Here is a 20,927-nt window from a genome sequence, read left to right on the forward strand (position 1 = left end):
CAACATGAAGCTGAATCCTTCGAAATGTCATTTCGGAGTAAAGGCTGGCAAATCCTTGGGATACATGGTTACCAAAAGGGGGATAGAGGCGAGTCCAGAGCAGATACAAGCTATCCTGAATCTGAAATCCCCAGAATCGGTCAAGGATGTTCAAAGGCTAACCGGTAGGATAGCGGCGCTCAACAGGTTCATATCCAAATCCTCAGAAAAATGCAAAGAATTTTACGATATCCTGAAGAAAACAAGAGGTTCGAATGGACCAGTAAGCATGAGGAAGCTTTATCATCCCTAAAAGCTTATTTTTCTTCTGCTCCTCTATTGGTAAAACCAGAAGAAGGTGAATCTCTATCTCTATATCTTGTTGTATCAAATAATGCTATAAGTGCAGTTCTGGCTAAGGATCTCGAATGTCAACAACATCCAATATATAATGTAAGTAAAAGTCTTTTGGATGCTGAAACCATGTATTCTTATCTTGAGAAGTTAATTTTAGCACTTATTATGGCATCTACTAAACTTAGACATTATTTTGAAACTCCTCTATATGTGTTAAAACTAATTACCCTATTAAGTCTGTTTTGAGAAAACCAGAAATGTCAGGTAGAATGGCAAAATGGGCAGTAAAGCTAAGTGCATATGATATAACATATGAACCTAGAACTGCCATCAAATCCCAGGCATTAGCAGACTTTGTGGCTGATTTCACCAATGAACTTAAAGAAAAGGCAGACTTGGAAGTCCAACAACTTGAAGAAACCAAAGATAAGTGGATTCTATACACTGATGGTGCTTCAAATGTTAGGGGAACAGGTCTCGGGATTCTGCTGAAATCGCCACAGGTATGAAGCTTTGATAGCAGGATTACAACTAGCAATCGACATGAAAATCAGGTTTATTCAAGTACATGTTGATTCATTGTTATTAACTAATCATTTTAATGGTTCATATACTGTTAGAGGAGAAAGACTAATGAAATATCTAGAGCTAGTTAAAAAACTAGCAAAGTGTTTCGAAACGTTTGATATTTCGCAGGTACCTAGGGAAGAGAATGTTGAAGCAGACGCCCTAGCTTATTTAGCTTCATCCTTCAGGATACCAGAAGGTGTCAAGATCCCTATCGTACATATCCTAAGCCCAGTGATAGAAGAGCAAGGTGTCAATGAAATATCAAAAGATGGCGAAGATATGGGGGCCAAGAATCCTGAGAATAGTGAAAACTTCTGGATTACCCCAATCAAAGAATATATTAAGGATGGGGTTATCCCCAGAGATGAAAACCCAAGAGCTTTTCGCACAAAGGTAATCCCATATATTATAATGAATGATATATTATACTATAAACCTCTTGCAGGACCATATCTTAGGTGCTTGGAGAAGGAAGAAGCTCAAGAAGTTCTTCAAGATATCCATGATGGAGATTGTGGGAATCACACTGGGGGCAGAGCTCTATTCTCCAAAATCCCGAGGACGGGGTATTTCTAGCCAACGATGAAGAGAGATGATATGAATTATTCTCAGAAATGTGATGCATGCCAGAGACATAGCAACATTTTACACCAGCCAGCAGAACCATTATATCCTATTATATCCCCTTGGCCTTTCGTGAAGTGGGGGATGGATATCGTGGGGAAATTACCAAGAGCCCCAGGAGGAAAAGTCTTTATGCTGGCAATGACGGATTATTTCTCTAAGTGGATCGAAGCGGAAGCCTTTGTTCAAGTCAGAGAAAAAGAAGTCATCTCATTCATCAAGCGTAATATCCTGAACAGATTTGGGATTCCAGCAGAGATAGTGTGTGATAATGGCTCACAGTTCATCGGCAAAAGAACAACCAACTTCTGTGCCAGTTGGGGAATCAAGATGATCACATCAACACCTGTCCACCCTCAAGCTAATGGACAGGCCGAATCAAGCAACAAAATCATCATCAATAACCTGAAGAAAAAGTTGGGGTTTAAGAAAGGAAAATGGGCCGAGGAACTTCCTTTCGTTCTTTGGGCAGATAGAACCACTTCGAAGAATGCTACGGGTCAGACTCCTTTCTCATTAGTGTTTGGAGCTGAAGCAGTTATCCCCACAGAGATGGTTATCCCAACGGCCAGAGTCACTCATCAAAATCCCGAAGATAACACTCGAAGCCTACTTGAAGATCTAGATGCGGTAGAAGAACTCCGGGATTTGGCAAAGATCATAATGGCTTCTTATCAACAGAAGATAGCAAAGTCCTACAACAAGAATATCAGAGTTCGAAGGTTTCAAGAAGGCGATTTGGTTCTCCGAAAAGCTTTTCAGAATACTACCAATCCTACGGATGGCAAGCTCGCTCCAAAGTGGGAATGCCCTTACCTGATCGATTCAGAAGCAGGAAAGGGGGCATACAAATTATCTACTTTGGATGGTGACCTACTACCAAGGGCTTGGAATTCTATTCATCTCAAAAAATATTTCATGTAAGATTCCTATCCCGAGGATAACTGTTATACTTAACAGTTAAGGTATGTACTCAAACTTAAACTTTTATTCATTTATTATTATTCTTATTCTTCATACAAGGTACTGACTTAAGCATCGGAGGGGTGTTAGCAAGGCTAACACCCACCCCTCAATTAGAATTGACTGTTTTGTAGGGCCTTGTCGCCAGCTTATCCTTAAGGTATAAGAGGTTTTCACCTATTCCAAGGGTTAAGGGATCTTCATCTCTTCTTAAGTCGCCTGTAGAGCACGTATATTCAACCTTAGTTTGAGAGGCGGGGCCAGCACATGAAATATAGTGACTTGTTACCTCGTTATCCTCGGCTAATGGTTTGGATATTGAGGTTCAAGGGATCTTCATCTCTTCTTAAGACGCCTGTAGCGCATGATTTATTCGGCCTTAGTTTGATAGGCGGGGCCAGCACATGAAATATAGTGACTTGTTACCTCGTTATCCTCGGCTAATGGTTTGAATCATATGTTTATGGTAGACGTACCATAATCTAAGGTTAAAGAGATTTACATCTCTTCAAAAGGGCCTTGACGCCAGTTCATTCTTAAGGTTTAAGAAATTTACATCTCTTCTAAAGGGCCTTGTCGCCAGAATTTCTAATAATATTTTCAGGATAATGTTAATGTCACAATTCTATTGTTATATCCCCAGGATTAGAAGAATACTCTAAACAATGATCTTATTGCAAGGATAAGACGGTCTGGACAATTTCCAGGTTAATTGATACGCGGTTCTGGTATGATTTACTATTTGCAAGTATTTAAAGTTTATGACTTGATAGTGGTTTATTGGTAAAACTTAAACTATTACTAAGAAAATTTTCATTTCTAACAAACTTAAATTTTTCTCTAATAACGGGAACAGGGATTTCGAAGGACTGATCTATTCCCGTAATATTGTCAACTTTAGTCGGTGCTAAATCATAAAATTTTGATGCTACATGGAAAACCGTTTATCATTAGAAATTTAACAGCTGAAATTGGTAAAAACAGTTGTCAAATTTTGGGGACAATTGTTAGGGCCCAAATTTTATAGTCGGATCTATGCTCAGGATTCCGAATATGTTCAGGATTCTCGAATAAGTTTAGTATCTTGAGTATTAGTGCTAATAAATAGATATTTCTCTCTTGGTGTTGATTTATAATTGCAGATATTAATTGTTGATTTAATCCATGCGAAATACACGGTTGGTGGTTACATAAAACGTGTGGAATGGGTTATAACTGCTGGGATTAAAGGCCAAGTAATGGTTAATGGTCAACAATTGACTATTATGCTGAAATCTCGCACTTATTGTTAATATTAACATGTGTGGGACCACATTTGATGAGTAACTCCCAAAAGAATCGGTCAAAGACGTGGAATGAACATTGAAGAACGTGGATAGACTCAAAAGAAGAGTTCCTCAATGGCTATATTGGAAGACTCTTTCAGTTCCGGAATACTCGGAGAGTTAGTTAGGGATTCCGAGCTATCCTTCTAGTGTCAATATCCTGAGGATGATATTTCGTCCTATATTATTTTTATTTGTTTTGCAGATAATACCACGTGTTAAATATGTTTATAAGAACGTGGATTTCAACGGAATGCTACTTGAATTTCGTCAACAAACAACGTGGGCAGTAACGGCTTGGTTGAAGAAGTAGTCTAGGGTTTCCGGATATTTCGGGATAACAGTTGTAATTTTCTTATTATAATTAGAGCTGATAATATCAATAGGAAACACACACTTTCACGATCTAGCCTACTAGCAATCACTGTAACACTTAGCTCTCGATATTATATCAGTTCCAACCTCGGTAATCACCCGTTTTTGATATTAATAAACTTGACGGTGATAGTTTTCACCTTTCGGGGGTTTTTTGTGCCGGAGATTATAATAATCACACGTAATTCAACCAAAAGTTAGGCTCATAATCTTTAACCGAAGGTATTCGACTAAAGATTAAGTTGTAAACTCTTGACCGAAACGAAGACTATTATATTCAAGGGTTTTTTCCCTCGTAATCATATCCTCGTGTTCAATCTTTTTACTATTTAGCACCTAGCCTCACGCACTAATTTGATCAAAAGTTAAATTGCTAATTTTTGACCGAAACAGTACCGACATCAGAAATCGCGATCTTGATTTTCCCAAAAAACTTGGTACTGAGACCCAAAATGATCGGTTCGGTATCATTACAGTAGGAAAAAGTTCGGTAAATACAGTACCGGTACCGATCCCAAAAATTCCGTTCCCGATTTTCTCAAAAGTTTAGTACCTATACTAGTATCGAATTGCTCATTTTGATACTGGTTCAATTGCAACACCCGATACTATTTCATCATCCTTATAAATATAAAAGTAGAATTAAAAATCTTATCGAATAAAATGGGAAATATAAAAAGATTAAAAATTAAAAATTAAAAAGTGAAACATGGTATCCAACAAAAGGTCGAAACGTGGCAAGTGATGACCGGATCTCATGCCCCAAAACTAGTACACTACTATAGTACTATGTATATATCATCATCTTTCTAGAAAATGTGATCCAACCATCACATGAAAATCCTAATTACTCTCTCCTCATCTTGCTAGATTCAAACAGTATCACTCATTTTTTTCCCATTAATCATTATCAACACCATTATAAATGATTCATCCATGGAGGATGTGCAAAGAAGTTGTCTGTTTTTCAGATGAATTTGATTTCTAAATCCTTAACTTATTATGTTTTGTGGTGATGGTTTGAAATTTGGGAACATAATATTTTGATTTTAGATGGGTGACATGATTATGTTCTGAAAATTGAAAATTAATTTTTCAAAAAATAAAGAAAGCTTCCATGTCTTGTTGATGGGGATAAAACTCTGTTCCTCACCAATTCGTTAACGGAAAGCGAAACGTTGAACGTCTCATGATTTACTTTTGCTTTGCGTGTGCACTGCAGTTCGGGCTGTTTCTCGACAAAGAAACTGAATAACAAATGACTTGTTGATCACATACAATGAAAAATGGTCATCAGTAGCTTCTTTGTTAGTCAAAAGCATCATTTGGTTGTATGATTTGCTCTTTGTGTAACCCGGGTGACCATTTTCATCTGCTACATGACATTGTGACTCGTATGACATGTCATGAAAAATGGTCACGGGGTCGTATGTTTTTGTTAGTGGTCATAGCGATTCTTTCTTTGTTAGCCAAAAATATCATTGGGTCGTATGTTTTGCTCCTCATGCGACCCATGCGCCATTTTCATCTGTCATATGACATTACTACTCGAATGACATGTCAATGATGTCTGAATAGAATGGCAGTGGTATTTGTTTAGATTTGTACTTAATTAGTTAAATTGTTTTTATAAAAGACGCTACAACATCTTGAACACCTTTCAAAGTCATATTCGGGTGTTCAAAGTCATATCCGACGACACCATGAATAACATAAAACCCTTGACAAAAAATTGGTTTAGTGTGGCATTTTTAATTTCTTGTAGATCGTTGTTTTTATAATCTAAGTTTATTACAAAGAAACCCTCTCAAGAGGCTGGCCTAGTGGCCTTACCAAAATTTTCATATACAAGAGCTTAGACTCTCCCTAGATTATAATTTACATGATTAAATACAATCAATCATATCAATCAATCATACCCAGTGAAATCCCACCAATAGCATAGCTATAAGTAGGGTCTGGGGAGGGTGGGATGTAGGCACACCGTACCTCTATCCACATGGATAAAGAGGTGGCTTCCAGAGAGACCCTCAGCTCTAAAGTACATATGTATGAAGCAATACAAAGGAAATCAGAGTTTAACAGTAATAATAATAATAATAATAATAATAATAACAATACTATTTATGTAGAGAAAATATTATTATGGTGTGACTAAAATCAGGTAAATAGAAGCCCTAAGGTATTCCTTTCTCCCTAAAAATCCTTAACTTTAATTCTACTTCTCCAAGAATTCCTATCCTCAACCATGTCCTCGGAGAGGTTTAGGTCTATCAAATCATGCTTAATCCTCTCATCCCAAGTCAATTTAGGTCGTTCTCTACCCCTTCTCCCCTCTATAGTAATGTTTTCTATGGATCTAACAGGATTCGTCGTTTGTCTTTTCTTCACATGTCCAAACCATCTCAATCTCCACTCTCTTATCATGTCTGCTATGTTCGATATCCCTAATCTCTCCCGAAACATGACGTTTCTTATTCGGTCTAACCTTGTGTGCCCACACATCCAACGTAGCATTCTCATTTCTGCTACCTCCATCTTCCGCACTTGTGCCTTCTTGATGGCCCAACAATCTGTTTCATATAGCATTGCAGGTCTAACTGCAGGTCTAACCTACATGATTAAATACAATTTAATCTAATTATTATATTCAACTAGAATCAGAAAACCCGAACCAAACCAAACTTATGAATTTGCATTACTAATTTTGAATTTTCAGTACTTTATAAGAATTAAATAAATAGTGTTAACTAAATATTTTGTGCCAAATGTTTTTTCGCCCCAAAAATTTGAAGCCCAAAAGGCAAACTGAAAAGCAAAACCAAACGAAACCCAATAAAACCAAAACTGAACCCAAACGAAAATCCGAAAGAATCGAAACCGCAAGGTTTAAAAAAAACTCAACTAAATTTTTGGATTTTTGGTTCGGTTTTAACATTAACTGACCCATACATACCTCTAGGTTATCATATTTAACCCATTTAATATATGTTGTATTCGGGTTGACTTTTTTATTAAACGGGTCGTGTTCAGTTTAGCATTGTTAGTCCTTTTAGTTAAATAGGTTGATCTTTATCTTGTTTAATTAATGAGGAAATTACCATTTGCTTCCCTGTGTAATATCTTCGCTAGATGGATTGATCACTGAAAATGAATTTGCGCATGTTGCGCCTCTGTGTGTTTCTTGGGCGGGTTTTTTTGGATCCTTCCGTCAGTTGACTGTTGGATGGCAAGGGTATTTTACTAATCTTCTAATAAATAATAAATATAATAATAATAATAATATTCATCATCGTAGCAGATGAATCATATTAATAACAATAACAATAACAATAATATGGGATTAACAACAGCAGCTCATCATCATCATCATCATCATCATCATCGTAGCACCATCTCCAGCGCCGACACTTGTTTCTCTGACGACCCGAAGCACACCATCTTATCTCTAACATATTTCTCTCAAATCACCACCAAAATCACCACCCGAAGCACACTCGTTTTTCCGGCGCCGACACTCGTTTCCCCGTTTCCCTTTTTTCCGGCAACCAACTATTTTCCGGCAACCAAGTTTTATCCGGCACCACCAATATCAAGACAAGCACAATATATTAATACAAAAGATTAATGGAAACAAGTTTTTGTCTTTTAGATTCAACAATATATTAATTCGTGTTCGTTTCGTTATTTTTGGGTTCAGTTCGGGTGAAAAGGTATATCAAAAAGGTGAAATATATAGGTTTGTTTCGTTGTTTTCGGGTTCGGTTTGGGTGAAAAGTATATAAAAAAAGTGAAATATATAGGTTCGTTTCGTTGTTTTCGGGTGAAAAGTATATAAAAAATGAAATATATAGGTTCGTTTCGTTGTTTTCGGGTTCGGTTCGGGTGAAAAAAGTTAAATATACAGGTTCATTTCGTTGTTTTCGGGTTCGGTTCGGGTAAAAAAGTGAAATATATAGGTTCGTTTCGTTGTTTCGGGTTCGGTTCGGGTGAAAAAAGTGAAATATATAGGTTCGTTCATTGTTTTCAGGTGAAAAGTATATTAAAAAGGTGAAATATATAGGTTCGTTTCGTTATTTTCGGGTTCGGTTCAGGTGAAAAAAATGAAATATATAGGTTCGTTTCGTTGTTTTCAGGTGAAAAGTATATAAAAAAAGTGAAATATATAGGTTCGTTTCGTTGTTTTCGGGTTCGGTTCAGGTGAAAAAAGTGAAATATATAGGTTCGTTTCGTTGTTTTCGGGTAAAAAGTATATAAAAAAATTGAAATATATAGGTTCGTTTCGTTGTTTTCGGGTGAAAAGTATATAACAAAAGTGAAATATATAGGTTTGTTTCTATTGGGTCCATATTTGGTGGTTTGTACTTAGTTCTATCTTTATTGGTTTTCGTGTTGGGCTATGTATGTAAACCGAGATCCATTATGGATCTCGGTGGGCTTTGGGCTTTGTTGGGCTAGCTAGTTGGTGACTCTATATATATATATATATAATCTATTGTATAGGGTTTTGGTTGCTAGTTCAGTGGTTGGTGAGCAGAACCAGAGATCTCGAATAAACCTTCATAGCCACCATCTAGAGAGCAATACCGGTTTGTGTAAACTCATGTACCAGACGATTTGTTAATATAATCGTGTGCATTTGGTGTATTATTGTTTTCATATATTCATATTGTTCTTCTATATTGTTCTTGAATCATCACGTTGTTAGGATTCCGCACTAACATCGTGTTTGGGTTGATATCATACTGTAGTGATCCAGATTCGGGACTTACAGTTTCATTGTTTTCGGGTGAAAAATATATAACAAAGGTGAAATATATAGGTTCGTTTCGTTGTTTTCGGGTTCGGTTGGGGTGAAAAAAGTGAAATAAATAGGTTCGTTTCGTTGTTTTCGAGTTCGATTCGGGTGAAAAAAGTGAAATATATAGGTTCGTTTTGTTGTTCTCGGGTTCGGTCCGGGTGAAAAAAGTGAAATATATAGGTTCGTTTTTGTTGTTTTCGGGGTTCGGTTCGGGTGAAAAGTAAATAAAAATAGTGAAATATATAGGTTCGTTTCGTTGTTTTCGGTTTCGGTTCGGGTGAAACATATATAAAAAAAGTGAATTATATAGGTTCATTTTGTTGTTTTCGGGTTCGGTTCAGTGATATAAATAATAAAAAAACGATTTTTTTAAATTTTAGAGGGAATTAGGTTGCAGGGGTACATTTGTTAATTATTTGAAACACAGATGTTTTAATTGCGCAGCTTAAAAGGGCATAATAGTCATTACACAAGTCATCTGGATGGTTAACGATAGTTTGACTAACGGAATGGCACACCCTGACCCGCCCGAGAAACTCAGAGGCGCAACATGCGCAAATTCTTTTTCAGTGGTCAATCCATCTCGCGATGATATTACCCAGGGAGGCAAATGGTAATTTTCTCTTAGTTAATTAAACAAGTTGACCCACCAACCTATTTAGCCCATTTATTACAACCCATCAACCCGAGTACACACTTATATCATAATTTAGTTAATTAGTACCCGCCAACCGGTTTTAAACATTTATATCTATATTATCTATAAGGGTTGAGTTATAATAAGAAGATTAGTTTTCCTAAGAAGGATAGGAAATAATCTTGTCCATTCATTTTAAAATTGAATGATTGAGATTATATTAGAGAGATCATCAAGTGTAAAACAAGAGTAAGGGCATAATAGGGATAATACATTTGTTGACTTTCTCTCTCCACATGCAATGCACATGTCAAATACCCCCATCATTTTAAAACGCTCATAACTTTTTTATACGACATTTTTATTTCAAAACAATTTCACCATAATAACGAGTTTTTTTTATCTTTTATATGAGTACCATATTGATATATAAAAATAAAAAAAAATTCGTGGGTTTTTTACATAGTGTGTTTTACCAAAATTGTGTTTTACAAAATTGTGTTATACAAGTGTGTTTTATTTTTTCATAGTGTTTTTTACATTGTGTAATTTAATTGTGTTTTTGTCATTGTGCTTTTATTTTCATAGTGTTTATTCCATTGTGTTTTTTACATCGTGTCTTTTTCATTGTGTTTTATTTTCCGACGAAATTTTTGAAGACTTTTCCGGCAAGGTGGTGGCGGTGGGCGGTGGTAGTTGTAAGAGATAAGTGTAAATTTAAGTGGGTTTTAATTAAATGGGTTTTTGAAATTAAATTAAGTGGGTTTTTAATATTAAGGTATTAGACAAAAATACAGAGAATCAAACTTCTTATTTGATCCATTCTCTTATCTATAAAACACATAAGAAGGATAAAAATGGTAATTTGTTATTTCCAGTGAGACGCCGCTCTATTAATTGCTTATTAAATCTCAGATCAACTCTCCGGCCAATCTCCGGAGCATTCAAGCATGCCCGTTACAAACGTTGGCCTCCATTAATGCCCACGTAAGCGTAACACTCTTCAGTTGCTCCCTTCAATTTCAATTCTTCCTAAAAAACCTAACGCTGTTCAATAACCCAACATCCCAACCTACATACATACATACATATCCTCTTTTTCGCTTGGCTGACTGTTCCCTCGGGCATCATCAATCTCTCTCATGCTCTGGCGCCCATTTCAGGTAAATTATATACCGGTTTCTAGGATTTCGTTGACTTTAATTAATTTCTGTTGATTTATCGTTGATTTTAGTATTTAATTTGAATGCATCTGATCCCTAATTGGAGCCCAGTTTTGACCTTGTTTGTGTTTTTTTATTTCTACATCTTCTATGTTCTTGCAAATTTTGTTTATTTCTTCTTCAATTTTGTGCTTAATTTGATAATCGTTTTTGAATTTAGGAAATTTCTTGTACAGAGTTTATGCTAAAATGGTAGTTATACACATTCAGTTCCCATCAGACGCATTTTGGAAGATTGGTGTATTGCTGGTCAACTTCATTTTGGGTCCGTTAGGAATTGTGATTGTTTAACCTTTTGAAAGTCAAACTATCATTCAGCAGCAGTTAACGAATTCACGTATTTGGCTCAATATTGCACCAAATACTGCTTCAAATAGGTTTAGGTCACTCGTGGTTTTATATGAATGCAAAGACAAAAGGCCACATTCATTTCATAGAAACTTACATGCAAGGAATTAAATTAAATTCAGTTCACAACAATCTATTTTGAAAGCCTGATTTAATTATTGATGAAGGCTACTAAAGAGTGTAGCTACAGGGCTTGTGGGGTTTTAGAATATACACCAACTCATAATTTTGAATTCTGGTTATTAGTGTGATTTATTTTTGTTTTTTGTTTTTTTAATATTTTTTTATATATACCTGTAAGCAGGCAGCCATTAAGAAAAATTATAGACATGATGCACAAAATGTTGGTGATGAAGGTGGCTTTGTTTCTTATTCTGGTAATTATGGTTTTTTCATCTAATATGGACACAATGCACCAAATGTTTAAACATGCTGATTAGGACGTTCATGTTAAATCAGCAGATACGCTTAGGTAAAGGGGTCACATGATGAAAGGTACATGAGATAAACCGAAGAGGAAAATAGTTTAGAAAACTATTATGCATTATTGCAACAATATAAGCTTAAAGATGGACGTGTGTGCAATCATCTTTTCTCCTAGATAATGTTTGTCATTTTTGAAGCTTAGCAGGCTTGTATGTGTCCGCTGCACTAATAATACGAAAGTACCCTTGCCTTTTCAATTGAGGATCGTGTCATATGGGGCGTTATAGTTAACTTTCCAAGAGTCATGAGTCTTACAGGAGGCTGGACATCTGTATTCTGTGATAGTTCATTTTTAGATTTAGCGATCAGAAATTACTTATATGTACAAGTGTGTCAATGTATTTGCATGCCATTTAGATGATGTGGACAAAAGCCCGGAAGATGCAAATTATGAAGTGGATATTCTTATAAGATGTGCGGTTTCTAAGGATGAACTTTCTAAGAAAATAATTAAGCTTATTCCACTTAAAGAGCTCGATGAACTGACTGTTTTTTCTGTTCTTATTTCTTAGGCAAGTTTTTGACTGTCTTTGTATGCTCAATTCTGGTCAATGTACATGTGCCGTCACTTTTTCGAGTGCTAAGAATTGTTTAGTTAACTTCTTGGAAGAGCATTGAAGATAGGCCCATTTTAGGAACTTGGAGTATTGATGAAGTTAAACAGATATCTGCAAGGTCAACTCCAAGAAAATCACCTGGATGACACACCAATCAGAGGAACCGTTGGGAGATACTGGAGTCATACCGTAGGCTGCAGCAACCAACCATCAATTCGATGACTGACGGTTGTCTTCGTTCGCCAATGTTTGCCTTCACATGCTTCAGTCACGAAAACCATGTACGTCTTCATCCTCTCCGTTTATACATGATGTTTTAATCTACTTGAAAAATTGTTGGATTTTTTTTTGTTTATATTGCTAAATTAATGGCTTTTAAGCTTTTGTGTCTTTTGCACTTAGGGGTTTCTTGTTGTTTTTATAGTATGCAGCTCCTGTGTGGTTTGTGATAGGTATGTTTCCTCTTCTGCATGTTTACTACTACATCATCACCATGTATTATGTTAATTTTTTCCGCACATTCACTTTTTAGAGTTTGTCTATATTTTTTTAATAATGTCCATATCATTAGGTGTCGTGACTTATTTTAATACACAATAAATCAGACCCATCGACAACACCTGTTGAACACGAATTGCGGAATACACACGAACAACTGAACACTCGGACCACACACTCTCCCTCTCTGCCACTCAAGAACACAAGGTGAGCACAAAGATTTAACGTGGTTCGGTCGCTACACTGCAACCTACGTACACCAGGTAACTAGGAGTTTTATATTACTTGTGATGGTGAAAAAAAGATACAAGATCAGTCTCTTATATAGAGATTATATAGAAATTTGTCAAACAAAGAAATTAATGCTGCAGAAGAAAATGGATAACACACAGTGTCTTGAGCCACTTCTTTTGACACTTCTTTTGACAGGCTACAAACATGGTTGCAGTTTTCACACATGTTTTTCTGCCTCTGTTTTGACAAACCACAAGAGTGGCTTCACACTCAACAATCTCCCACTTGAAGCCACTGAACAATCTTCACATGTACTTCAACTGTGCATCTGTATTTCTGTAAGAAACTTTTCATCTTCAGTATCTTCCTAGTTACCCCGGCCTTCTCTACAATTAACCTGAAAGCCCGTTGAAGCTCTCATTGAGCCTCAACTCATCAGTCATGGCTAAATCTGCCCCTGACCCATTCTCTGTTCTTATCGGCTCCCACTGACACGAACTGCCCGATCCTGGAACATCCTGAGAATAAACACTCTCTGAATAAAGCAGATAATCAACTGGAGAGACTTTGACAGCTGGAATACTGGTTCTCTTAACCCACTGTAGTCTGGTAACTCTGATTGAAGCACGTCCTGTGCTCCCACTTCCACGAATGCTCCTGATTGATTTCCCTGAACCTTTCTTAGCACGTTCAACTTGAATCCGACCCGTGACTCTGGGTTTGCCATCTGCAAAGCAAACCTTCTTCTGCCCACGAGATTCTGTGAACCGGATCTTGGTCTTCTTTTGAACTGGGACGGTTACTCCCTCAGACGGTAAACTGACCATATACAGCGAACCTCGTTTCTTTCCTCGAGCTATGACAAGATTTCCCTTTAGAACCTTCCACTGCCCGTTCCTGAACTTAACCTCGTGCCCCTGTTCATCCAGCTGCCCAACAGAAATCAACTGTTTCTTCAGACTTGGAATTACCCGGACATCCTTCAAAGTCAATGAACCGACTGGAGTCTTCAGATCTAAGTCACCCATGCTCGTCACCTCAAGAACCTCATTGTTCGCTAGTCTTACCTTACCAAAATCACATTCTTTCAGATTTTGCAGTGCTTCACTGCTGTGGGTAGCGTGAAATGAAGCACCCGAATCCATAACCCAGGAATCCACACTGTTCTCCACACTACATATCAAAACATCGTCATCTAAGTGGTCTACTGCAGCGTTAACTTCTTTCTTCTCATTTGGACATTGATTTCTAAAATGTCCAACTTCTTTACAGTTCCAACAGGTCACATCATTTCGAGTCCTCGACTGACTCCTTTTCCTGTTCCCGCTCCCACTACCTCTGTTATTTCTTCTTCCTCTTCCAACATGCAATAGTCCACTAGAAGACTCACCTGAATTTCTTCCTCTGATGTCTTCACCCACAATGAGATCCCGAATCCCATCAAAAGTGAACTTGCTGGTAGAATTAGTAATCGCTGTAACAGTTCCCGACCAGCTATCAGGCAAGGACGATAACAGTAGTAGAGCCTGAACCTCATCCTCGAATTTTATACCAACCGACCCAAGTCTGGACAAAATCGAGTTCATGTTGTTGATCTGTACAGTTACTAAACTTCCTTCTTTTAACCTTGTGTTAACTAACTCACGAATCAAGAAAACTTTATTTGCTGCCGAAGGCTTCTCGTACATATTAGAAAGCGCATCCATAATCCCACGCATTGTGGTCTCCTTTAGAATGTTGAACGCAACATCCTTCGTCAGCGATAATCTAATAACTGCCTTGGCCTTTTTATCCAAAGTTTCCCATTCGTCTTCTTTCACCTTCTCTGGTCTATCACCCAAGTCCACGTCCAAATCCTTTTGAACGAGCAAATCCTCCATTTGCATTTTCCACCAACCAAAATCTTTACCATCAAACTTCTCAATATGAAGTTTGCTGCTTTCTGCCATTTATCAAACTTGAGGGGTCTCTTGCGTCAAATGACTAAATTGGTGGACTTGTTTGAAAAAAAAACAAAAAAATCTTTATTTGTTTGCTTTCCCTAAAGTCACGTGAACAACAACTACTCCCACCAACAAAAAAATATTGAACCTGCCCACCTCTTTGTCAATCCTCAGATCTGCTACGCAAAAAATAAACCGGGCGGCTTGATTTTTTTTAAAACTGTGAGATCACAATTGCAAGCGGTGGCTGTTGAAATCTCTGGTAAGATAAATCGGCGGAACTGCCGAGTCAATTTTCTGATCGGTGTTGTTGCTAGTGGCGGTCAAACGTTACTGATACGATGCTTGACATTCGGAACAGATACACACTCTGGTCAAAATAAACGTTACTGATACGATACTCTGGTCAGAACCCTGGTTATCTGTGCGTAACAACCTGGCTGTTCGGTTCAACAACAAGAGCCTGAGCTCTGATACCAGTTGTTAGGATCGACAACACCTGTTGAACACGAATTGCGGAATACACACGAACAACTGAACACTCAGACCACACACTCTCCCTCTCTGCCACTCAAGAACACAAAGATTTAACGTGGTTCGGTCGCTACACTGCAACCTACGTCCACCAGGTAACTAGGAGTTTTATATTACTTGTGATGGAGCACGTTCGTCTACATGATTGTTGCTCAGTGTTTTACTGGGCAATTTTTTGGTCAGTTTGTGCTCAGTTTTCATGGCAGTAAAAGAATAATGAACAACCCACTTAATTTTTGACCAATTAAAAACTGAAACGTTTTTTTACTTTACTTTAGGGATGGCAATGGTTCGGGTTTGGTATGGATTTAGGACTCTACGTATCCCAAACTCATATCCGATTATCAAAGTCCGTCCCAAACCCGTCGGCTAGTTATCAGGTAATTACCCGTAGGGTTTCGGGTTTTTGTCAAAATACCCACCAGGTATCTTTTCCAATGAAAATTGCAAAATATGTTTTTTACTAAGTAATTAACTTCAAAATAACGTAGTTAAGCTAAAAATTGCTAAATGCTCTTTTTTCTCTTCAAATGGCATACTTAAGTTACAAATCCAATTCGAACAAAATTAATAGCTGCTCTGCTTTTTTAGTCAAATTTATTATCTTCCACAATGCAATCATATTATTTTAATAATTTGATTTTTGTTTGATTTTTAAGAAGCTAAAAGGTAGACGAAAGATGATCTGATCGGCAATATTACATATCAATCCACTATTTATTTTTATTTTTAAGTTTCGGTTTTCCTTAAGATTGTTTTTCGTATGTTGTCTTTGATGAAAAGTGTAAGTTAAAGCTTGTCCACTGTACTTATTTGTCATTTATTATGTGTCTGTAGGCATAACATAAAGATTTACAAATAAAAAGTGACCCTAAATGACGGTGAGCCCTCATGTATCCAGAATCCAGCTTGATAGTTTCATCACATTCTTTCACAGGGTCAGACAACCAGTTTAAAGTAAACACATCAGATTTGCAACTCATCACAACATTTAAGAAAGCATAGAAAATGCAGTTTCAACTCATATTTACATTTTACAAATAATAATATTGTAGTTTCCAGGTATAGCTGGCAGCAGTGGTAAGCTTGTCCAACCACACGGGCCTATTAAAAATGCGAGAACGGCGTTTTCAAATTAGTTTATAAAGTTACAGGTTTGAACAATCCAAGATAACAGTGTATGCTATAATTGGGATTTTGGAACATGTATTTTGTAGTCTGTATGAATCTATGGCGATGATTTGCGTATGAGGTGACTTATTTTGTAAAAAAATTTAGTAAGATGGTAGTTTTTATAAGTATTTGTATATAAAAGTTGAAAATGATGAAATTATGTCCGTTTTTTATATCAAATTAGGTGGGTTATATTATTTAAACTTGTTTTCGTTTGAAAATTTCTATTTGCAGTGTATATTTTCTCGTTTTTGTTCAAAAATTTAAGCCTGGCCACCTATACTTTTTTTTATTCTTTTTCTTTTTTTTTTTAATTATATGTGTTGACTCCCCCTGCCCCTGGTGCCGTGTTTTCGTCCAAGCTTGCAACCGTATGGGCATACCATGTTACACATCACTAATAACTCATACGCTCACATTTAGTATTAAACTTACATAGTATAGCTACTGTAACGAACCGATTGCGTGCCCAACATAGCGAATGCGTACTATAACGAACTGACTTTCTTTAACATACAGCTACTGTAACGAACTGACTTTCGTTCACAACATAAACGGTAGTGTTTGTAAATTAGTTTTAAAATTACATAGTATAGTGAATGCGTACTGTAATGAACCGACTCTCGTTAACTTAAAATGACGAAAACTTAAATACCGAAACGGTCTACTCAACAGCTAAGTAGTTTTGCACAACATAAACGGTAGGGTTCTTAAATTAGTTTTACACATACATAGTATGGCAAATGCCTACTGCAAAGAACCGACTTTCGTTAACATATAAGGTACAGTTCGTAAATTATCTTTAGTTTATCTGCATTTTGTGGATTTTATGGATGGAAGCCAACTATTCAATTGGTATTATCTTTAGTTTATCCATAATGTTCGGCAACATTATGGATCTTCCTTATATTGGTTGTTAGATTTGAAGAATCATGTACTAATGAACTAACATTGAGGCAACATTTATCTACATTTTGGTCCAACAATTCATGACTTCCCGAACTAACACATGGCCTGTTATATAAACGAACCATATCTTCTTTTGAATTAACCTGAACCAGCCCCAAAACAATAGTTGACCAGATTACACACTTTGACTATTAAAAAGTCAAAATACCTTTAACCAGCTTTTTTTTTTGTACAAATATAAAAAAACCATGTTTACCATATACAACATATTCAACCTACAAGGGTATATATGGAATTAAGGAAAAGTTCAAGTGTGCTACATGTCTGTTGTATACGGGTAAACGGTTTTTTTTAGAGTTTTCATCATCATCATCATCATCGTACTCAGTATATCCCACCAATAGCCAAGCTATGGTAGGGTCTGAGGAGGGTAAGATGTAGACAGCCTTACCCCTACCCCATAGGGATAGAGAGGCTGCTTCCGATGAGACCCCCGGCTCGATAGTAGTTTTGCATCAAGCCTTGGACATAAGGCACATAGCACTCAATCATCGGGACACCGGCTGATTGGTGCATGTACCATTGTCTTTCGGCTATCAACGCCACCACATGATGGCTGATTAACCTTTTTAGAGTTTTAATAAAAAAAAAAAATCGGGTTAAAGGTGTTTTGACTTTTTAATAGTCAAAGTGTGTAATGTGGTCGACTATTGTCTCGCGGCTGCTTCTGGTTAATTCAAAAGATTTGGTTCATTTATAAAATGGGTCACGTGTTAGTTCGGATAAGAGTTTGACTGCGGGCTTGTTTGGTGAAAAACAATACAATTCGTATTGGTTTTGGATATAAAGGGTAATTTTCATATTTTTATTAGGCAGCTGATACTACATCAGATCATCAGTTCCAAATTGAAAATCTAAAGTTTTTAGTGTTTTTGGATACTGATTTGAGGCAAAATACTCTGGTTCTGCTCCGATGCTTCTAGGAAAGAGAGAACCAATCTATATGTGGAATGATGGCTCAATGATCTACCAGATCTAGCTTTCAATATAGATGACCAACCCCGAGAATCAGAAGCCCTCAGCAGCAAGGTAAGAAAACCAATTAGAGTTAGAAGCCTAAACATAACTTTAGGCATCCAAACGGAAAAAATGAATGCTGCATGTTTGTATTTGTTTGTTTAACTCTAACCAAACAAACGATTGAAAATTGACAATTAGACAAACAAGGTTTTCTTGTTCATGCTTGTTTATGTTCGTTTGTTGATCGTATAAAGCGAACGGTTCATGAACGTTAACGAACATAAATGAGTGTACATGAATTTAAAGTAAACGTGAATGTCAATATATCGGGTTTAGAAAGTAAATAAATAAAACTAATCTAAATTGTTATATTAACACGCTAATAGTTTTGCCAACAAGTTTATATATAAATGTTACAGTTTGACTCATATGTTGGTCAAACAATTAGCTTTATGACTTTTTTTGAAATGGCCAACAAACAGAATTGCCTAGGTACTTCGTTCGGGGTGACGTAAATGACAAAAGGCCACAGCCAGCTGGCCAACCCAGCCGTACGAAATCCATAAGCGCCTCCAAGTTATCACAATTAGCTTTATGACTAAATGGTGTTTTGTTGGTTGATAATGTTTTATATAAAGTTTGAATATTATGTGATATAATTAGCTTTATGACTAAATGTTGTTTTGTTTGTTGATATTTTTTATATAAAATTTGATAGAATGCAAACTATAGCATTCACTATCGATTGAATTCCCATTGCTTCCCCGCCGCAACGCGCGGGCACTTATGCTAGTAATAAGTTAAAAGGTTTAGTTAAAAGGTTTGTAGTCATTTTATACTTTTATAAGTGTGTCAAGGCTATGATTGATATCTTGATCATGGATAAATATACGTGTCATAGATGTGTTAATTTAACCCGCTAACTCGAAACATCGGAACCGAATGTATAAATAATAATGATTATGGATTTATGTATATTAATTCAAGGGACAAAATGTGGTGTGGTGGACGGTGGTGTTATAGAAAGGAATTATTTTTAATGTTAATTACTAATTAAATGATTGGCTGGGTTAGCAGAAAAATACTAGTTACCAACTGAGCACTGATTTGGCTAGTTGAATAAAGAATAGTTTTTGAATGATCAAAAATAAATGGACGGTGTAAGTGAGAATGATGAGGTTCACACTTCACATATGTACAAAATCAATCATCATCTCCAACACAAAATAATAAGGATTTTGAATAATATGCAATTATTTGTTACATTATTAATAATCGAATATGCCCTTTTGAATATGCATATAAATTGCTTTCTTCTCTTCTCATTATCACCACTCAAATACTTCTTCTCTAGCACTAAGCTTTAGAAGAGTATTTAAGTAATGGGCAAAGACGTTGAGGTTGGCGGTCATGACTACGGCGCAAAGGACTACCAAGACCCTCCACTGGCTGATTTATTTGACGCCGAGGAGCTAACCAAATGGTCCTTTATCGAGCCATCATTGCTGAATTCATTGCCACACTTCTCTTCCTTTACATCACTGTCTTGACCGTCATTGACTACAAGTCACAAACCGATCCTGCCCATAGCTCCGACCAATGTGGTGGCGTTGGCATCCTTGGCATCGCTTGGGCCTTTGGTGGTATGATCTTCGTGCTCGTATATTGCACTGCTGGCATCTCGGGTAAATTAATTACTTTTCCCCTTCAATATTTAACTATGTATTTCATTTGATAATAATAATAATAATAATAACGTTCAAATGTTCGATTAGTGGATATATTGTAATGATGAATTGAATTCGCAGGAGGACACATTAACCCTGCGGTGACATTTGGGTTGTTTTTGGCTAGGAAGGTGACGCTCCCTAGGGCGTTCTTGTACATCGTGGCACAATGCTTGTGTGCCATTTGTGGGTGCGGTCTAGTTAAAGCTTTCCAAAAAACTTACCATAATGCTTATGAAAAGATAATCGGAAGCTTGCGGTATTTAACTCATACGAGACCTGATTTGAGCTACTCGGTTGGTTATGCAAGTCGGTTCATGCAATCACCAACTCAAGCTCATGCTCAAGCGGTTAAATATATTCTCCGATATCTGAGAGGTACACTAGACTTTGGTATTACTTACTCGAGAGGCGGAAACAGTATGTTGCACGGGTATAGTGATAGTACTCACGCAGTGGATATGGATGATGGTCGGAGTACATCAGGTTTGATTTTCTACTATGGTACATCACCGATATCATGGGTTTCTCAGAAACAAGGAACGGTGGCGTTATCATCATGTGAAGCTGAATTTATGGCAGCTACATCGGCTGCATGTCAAGCTTTATGGCTTTGGGTTTTGTTGTCAGAGATGACTGGATAA

General features: G+C 36.8%; 1 long non-coding RNA gene and 1 pseudogene across 1 annotated transcript; one reads left to right on the top strand and one right to left on the bottom strand.

Annotated features, from left to right (window-relative positions):
* Window positions 1-2,688: 2,688 nt before the first annotated feature.
* LOC143550402 (uncharacterized) lies at window positions 2,689-3,003 on the bottom strand. The gene is made up of 2 exons (XR_013138321.1): window positions 2,920-3,003; window positions 2,689-2,782 (listed from the first exon to the last, which is right to left on the bottom strand). It is a non-coding gene; the product is annotated as an uncharacterized LOC143550402 (long non-coding RNA).
* A 17,597-nt stretch (window positions 3,004-20,600) lies between these two features.
* Window positions 20,601-20,927, top strand: LOC143550406 (secreted RxLR effector protein 161 pseudogene; annotated as a pseudogene).

The sequence above is a fragment of the Bidens hawaiensis genome, unplaced genomic scaffold (assembly GCF_021521415.1).
Source record: "Bidens hawaiensis isolate Kalapana, Puna unplaced genomic scaffold, B.hawaiensis_p1.1 tig00016040_1, whole genome shotgun sequence".
NCBI classification, from domain to species: Eukaryota; Viridiplantae; Streptophyta; class Magnoliopsida; order Asterales; family Asteraceae; genus Bidens; species Bidens hawaiensis.